This window comes from Papio anubis, unplaced genomic scaffold, assembly GCF_008728515.1.
Source record: "Papio anubis isolate 15944 unplaced genomic scaffold, Panubis1.0 scaffold444, whole genome shotgun sequence".
Lineage (NCBI taxonomy): Eukaryota > Metazoa > Chordata > Mammalia > Primates > Cercopithecidae > Papio > Papio anubis.
In genome coordinates this window covers 22005-28644 of record NW_022164614.1, presented here as the reverse complement: position 1 = coordinate 28644, position 6640 = coordinate 22005, and the positions used below count along the sequence as shown (strand labels likewise).

The 6640-nt window shown below is 40.7% G+C and overlaps 1 long non-coding RNA gene across 1 annotated transcript; it reads right to left on the bottom strand.

The window, feature by feature from the left end:
* Positions 1-670: 670 nt before the first annotated feature.
* LOC116273183 lies at positions 671-3006 on the bottom strand. Its single transcript, XR_004181643.1, has 2 exons — positions 2727-3006; positions 671-895 (listed from the first exon to the last, which is right to left on the bottom strand). It is a non-coding gene; the product is annotated as an uncharacterized LOC116273183 (long non-coding RNA).
* Between the last annotated feature and the right edge of the window lie 3634 nt (positions 3007-6640).

Below are 6640 nucleotides of genomic sequence, written 5' to 3'. Positions count from 1 at the left end.
AAACTTGTTCTGACCAGTCCTGTTTTGTTGTTTTGTTTTATTTTGTTTTTGTTTTTGTTTTTTTAAGATAGCAACACTTTTCTTTGCATCTCTTTAACTTTGGGCATCTGCAGGTCCTGCTTTGGCTTTGTTCCTAATTAGTATATTATTAGCTGATTTTCATCTGTTCTTGGCCATTTAGCCTACGTGGACTTGTTTCTCTGCCCTACTAATTAGGAGTTGAGCAGTAGGGTAGCCAAAACAAGTCTGCCCAGATTCAAGAGATAACCTCATTCAGTATCAATTTTCTCATTTCAACAAACTAGGGCTTCTTACATTTGGATGCCTTCCCTTTCAATCCTAATCCACTATTTAATAAAGTTCTCAAATTAACAACCCTGGGTCCATGCAGCTTATCCAAGGGAGCCCTGCGAGCTCCTGTTAATCCAATCTCAGTGGCAGAGCCTGAGCTTGGGCTCCTTCCTGAGAAGCTATATCTAGTTTTAAGCAGCTGTGTTTGGCAGCTTCACTTGGAGAGAATTTACTAATAACTCAGAATATAGTTCCCTCTGGGTGCCTCTGCCTATGTGTAGGTTTTACGTACCACAAGAGAATGAAACTACTGGTAAAAGTTGAGCTTTACTGAACTAAATAGGAAACTCACACTGGATGGAAAATAAACTTTTGACTCTTTGAATTGTTCCCATTTAATCTGAAAAGTCCTAATTAATTCTCTTCAGTGGTCTGCATTTCCAACCATTTATGGATTACAGTGGAACAGGGAGAACAGGGCCTATGAAGAGCTCTCACATGGTTGAACACTCTTCTGTTGCTGTCTTGAAACTCTAAAAGCTGTAATCTTTGAAGGTATGTTTTGAATGTGCAACCTTGAAGCATGGGGTTGAACAAAGGATGTCTATGGAAAAAAAGGTAAATGCTTTCCCTTATAATGACACTGTTGTCCAGTTTTTTTGAACAAGGCTCTCCCTTTTTTATCACTGCCCCGAGTAAGAATGAGGTATATATCACAGAGTCCCTACTTCAGTATGGCCATTTTTACCCACATATGGCCCTGTAAACTTCTGTCCTGGCTTGCATCCTACTCGCGCATCACCTCAATGACTCAGGTTCTCTTTTTCTCTCCTTCACTGGCAGTTATTTAAAAATATTTATTTAGCACTTCTTCTATGCCAAACACCATATTAAATTGCGATCTAACTAAAATCCATCTTAATAAGGCATCAATGAGGGAATGACAGCTGTGATAATAGTGATAACAACGACCATCTACTTTCTCTCATTTCATTTTCATTATTTAAAAAAGGAGTATCTGAGTAACCCGTTGTTCTGTTTAAGGTCCTTGGGTCAAAACTACACTTTCATTCCTTTTTTATTATTTTTATTTCCTGATCTCATTTTCTGTCTCTCTTTCTCAATCTGAGACTAGGTTTAGAAAAATGTGTGTGGTACAGGTGGCAAGTTCAAAATCTGTAGGTTTCAATTTCTAGAACCTGATTCCATAAAAGGACATGTGGCTTCCATACCAATCCTGCAAATATTTTCCAAAAACTCTTCTTTATATAATTCACCCTTTATGTCCAAGAACAATCCAAAAGCCTTGCTGCAAGGCACTCTCTCCCTCGACTACCACGTGGGTCATTGCAAATACTGATCTTAGATGATATTTCAGTCTGAAAAGGAGAGCAGTACACTTTCATGTGATTCCTCTTCTTCTATGGCTACTAAGTCAAAATCACAAAGATACGCATTTTATAGTGTTTTCCCCAAAATCCATGTATTAAAGCTCTAACCCACAGTAAGTCAGAATGTGACCACATTTGGATATAGGGCCTTTAAAAAGGTAATTATGTTAAAATGACAGCATTAGGTTGTGCCTTATTCCAATAGGACTGGTGTTTTTAGAAGAAGAGGAGATTCAGCACACAGACACACCAGGGATGTGCGTGCACAGAGGGCGACCGTGTGAAAAGACAGTAAAGGGATAGCCATCTGGATGCCAAGGAGAGAGGCCTCAGAGGAGACCTACCCTGCTACCATCTTGGTCTTGAACGTGCAGCCTCCAGAACTGTTAGAAAATAAATTTCTTTCTTTTTTTTTTTTTTTTTTTTTTTGAGACGGAGTCTCACTCTGTCACCCAGGCTGGAGTACGGTGGTACTGTCAGCTCACTGCAACCTCTGCCCCCTGTGTTCAAGTAATTCTCCTGCCTCAGCCACCCGAGTAACTGGGATTACAGGCACCTGCCACCGCACCTGGCTAATTTTTGTGTTTTTAGTAGAGATGGGGTTTCATCACCTTGGCCAGGCTGGTCTTGAACTCCTGACCTTGTGATCCACTTGCCTTGGCCTCCCAAAGTGCTGGGACTACAGGCGTGAGCCCCGACACCAGGCCAAATTTCTGTTCTTAAACCACCCTGTCTGTGGTATTATGTTACAGCAGTCTTAGCTGAGGTAATACAGGTTTCTTCTCATTTTCAGGCAATCATATTCTTAAACTGCTCACCTTTTTCCCTGTCCCCTCCAGCCATTGTCTAATATTTTGAACCCTTCTTCACAGTCAACTTCCCAAATCATTTATGTAGTCATCCTTGACTTTTTTCCGTCACTCATACTTAACATCCAGTTTATTAGTAAATTGCATTACCTTTAGCTTTAAAATATTTTCAGAATTTGATTTTTTCTCACCATTTGACTACTACCATCTGGTGCAAGCTGCTATTATCTCTTACCTGAATGACAACGATAGCCCCCAACGGATTTCTCTGCTTCTACCCGGTCCACCTTGCAGCAGCTTCTGATAGAAACCTCCCAAATACCTTGCAACTTAGAGGAAAAGACTGTCTTTGAAAAAAGATTTCCAAAGCCTGACATGATCTACCCTACCACCCCTCTTCACCACTCTGACCTCACCTACTACCCTGTTTTACTTCATGCATTCCACTCAAGCCATGCTGAGTGTTCATTGATGTTTCTTATCAATGCTATTCATGAAGCTGCTTCAGGTCCCTTGTATGTACTGCTTCTTCTACCTGGTAAATGTGCACAACGTGCAGGTTTGTTACAGACGTATACATGTGCCATGTTGGTTTGCTGCACCCGTCAACTTGTCATTTACATTAGGTATTTCTGCCAATGCTTTCCCTCCCCCATGCTCCCACCCCTCAATAGGCCCCAGTGTGTGATGTTCCCTGCCCTGTGTCCAGATGTTCTCATTGTTCAATTCCCACCTAAGAGTGAGAACATGCGGTGTTTGGTTTTCTGTCTTTGCGATAGTTTGCTCAGAATGATGGTTTCCAGCTTCATCCATGTCCCTACAAAGGACATGAACTCATCCTTTTTTATGGCTGCAGAGTATTCCATGGTGTACATGTGCCACATTTTCTTAATCTACCCTATCATTGATGAACATCTGGGTTGGTTCCAAGTCTTTGCTATTGTCTTCACAGATATTTCATGGTGCATGCTGTCTCTCATTTTCTATAGGTCCATGCTCTAACACCTCAGCATAAGAGAGGACTTCCCTGGCCAACTTCTCTGATCTCCCTAGATAAGACAACAGCCATATCCACTCAACACTCCTTTACGTCCCTTTAAGTCTTGCTTAATGCTGCATTATTCTTTCCAGCTGACATATCACATATTTATTTGTATGTTTATTGTCTGTCTTCCCTCTACAACAGAAGTAACTTAAGACACTGTCAATTGACTGCTCAGTCCCTGCATCTGTAGCAGTGCCTGGAATGTAGTAGGTCTCAATAACTCTTTCCTAAAAAATAGTTCCACTTGTTTTTTGCCCTTTATTCTCATATTTATTCCAAACTGATTTTTCCTCTTGTCTTCTGAATTTTCTCACATCAGGGTCTTCAATGACCTCTGTTCTGCTAAACCCTCAACTAACTTTACCTCTCAGATAGTTTTGAGAGAATTAAAAACCACCCTCCTTTTGAATCACTCTCTCTTCCTAGCATCTGTGATTTTTCTGCTGTGCCACTGGCCACTCCTCACTTTCTCCTCCTTTATGCAACCTTGAAGCTGTGCAGTTCTTCAGAGATCTCACCAGAGTCCTCCTCTCTTCTCACACTTCAGTTTCTCTCCAGGTGATCTCATCGCCTCCCATGGCTTTAAATACCATGGGATGTTAAAGTCAGGGAACTTATTTTCTCATCCAGCATTATCTTCTGAGCTTTAGGTGGATGCTGTCATTAGGAATCTAGGTGTGATATGTGGAAACTAAGTGGCAAACCTATTTGTCCTTGAGTGTTACTTCTCTCAGAAAACATTTTATTGCTTAACTTGGAAAGCTGGGAGTCTCTTCCCTTTCCCTTACTTCCCAGATTCAATTCACTAGCAAGTCCTGTCCGTTCCATTGTTGAACTGTACCTTGTGTGTCTGCTGCCTTCCCTTCATCTCCTTTATCACACTCAAACCACCATCATTCCCTGCATGGACCAATGCAATACCCATCTAAATGGTGTTTCTGCTTCTACTTTTGTCTTCTTTTAATCCGTTCTCTATGCAGTCACCAGTATAATCATATGATCATGCCACTTCCTTGCTTAAAATACTTCAAGTGACCCACATTGCAATTAGGTTTTTAAGTCCATCACGATCTGGCCTCTAGCTATTTCTTTTGCATGACGTCTCATATCTCCTGCTTCCACTCATCGTCCTACACATGTTTGGACTCACAAATAGCTCTTATTTACTGTGCACTTATTATGTACATTGTGGTAGTTATTTAACCTATTTACCATATCATTTTCACATTATGCAAAATGAGCATTAATGTCCCTAAATTATAAATGAGAAAGCTGAATTCCAAGGAAAGTAATCATGAAACTGAAATCACATTTATTAAATGGATGAATAAATGAGTGAATGAATTTGACTAAGACCACACAGCTGGATGTTACAGATTTTGTTCACCACACAGGTTTATTGGGATGATACAGAGGTCAGTTTTTCAAAGCATAAAGTACCAAAATATAAATTTTAAAATCATATTACAGTTTGAAGTTTGTGTTACCCTATATTACAAAGGCATTCCTGCTGGGTGGGAAGTAGACAACTAAAAGGCTGAGTTATCAACATTAAAGAGTTGATTTTCTCACTAGGCAGGTAGGGCTTACATACATTAGAACTCACAAAGAACAATAAAACGTAGCATTTAAAAATTCCTGAGTGAACAGCTGGAAAAAGTCTTGTTTTGCATGCTGTTGAAGAAGGACACAATATAAAGAAATAAAGAAAGGGGGCCCCAACCGATCAACACGATCAATTAAGTCAACCAATGGAGTAACACATTGTAGACAGTCTCTGACATACAATGTAAAAGCCCCTAGAACTTAGCCCTGAGCACATAACCAACAGGAGTGTGTCAAATCTGAGCTTACCAAATTGTACCTAACAAATGAGGTCTCCGCTGACAATATGTCCACCCCACTCCTATAATTGCCCACTCCATTAACCTCCATGGTTAATGTATTCTCTTTCTTCTCACCACCTGAGATGTATTCTTTTTCTTCTCTTTCTTCTCACCACCTGACACCATCTAATTAACTGCTTGTCATCTGCTTGTTGTGTCTCTGGTCTGTAACACGGGCTAGCACTTGGCAGTTGCTGGAGAAATAATGTGTTACTTGCGTGAATCATGAAGCGCTAGATTGAACTGAATCCAGTCCTTAACTGAGGGACTCAGATTAGGATGGTCACTGTAACAATTATGTATTCTACTGTTACCCCTTCTTGACTGCAAAATACTGCCTAATTTTCTGCTCTCAGTTTTTAGGATGGGTTTCCCTTCCCTCTTAGCACATCTTATAATAGGGAAAGCTGCGGCCTCATCCACCCATTGTCCCCAGAGAGTATGACCAGAGGCACAGGCCAGGCCCTCTTTAAAGACACTCTGAGAGCTCCCCTGGGTAACTGTCTGGTGTCTCAGTTGCCTCACTTCCTTTGCTGCTGGCTCCAACCCAGAAGATCACCGACTCATCTTCAAATGTGCTATTTATGACGATTCATCCAGATACAGCCCTCCAGAACCCGAGGCCCCACACCAGCTCCATTCAGCTGTGACAATGTGCCCAAAAGCTACTGCAGTTTTCACTAAACTATGGAGCAAATGTCAGACTTCCCTCGCATTATCAGACACACATCTTACATGGCCTCTTTATTGGGTTTTTATATCTTGAGGGGGTCTTAATAGGATGAAAGGGAGGCTTGCTAGGTGCAAATGAGTGCTGTTTGACTATTTAAAGGCACATTTAATTAAACTGGATTCATTGCCTGCATGGGGCAAGTTAAATGAAAACTAAATAGATGGAGTATGATTACATATTATTAAGAAGAGAGACAGCTCTGGAGACCAAATTCTTTTAACACAACATTAAACTGAGCTCATTTCATATGCACAGTTTAGCACCGGCCTATAAGGAGAACATGTTTTGAGAAAATCAGCAGAATGGTTATGAGCTCTAAACAGCTTTTAATAAAATGCAATGTTTCAGGGAAGGAGCAGCTTCTAAGCTTCACTTAAATATGCTAATTAAAGAAAATGAAGTTTCCCATTGATTCCAGGTTCCCTTTGTGTTCCCTCTATTTTTTATGTTCATCGCACCCAGGCTACTTTCTACCTTATTTTGTA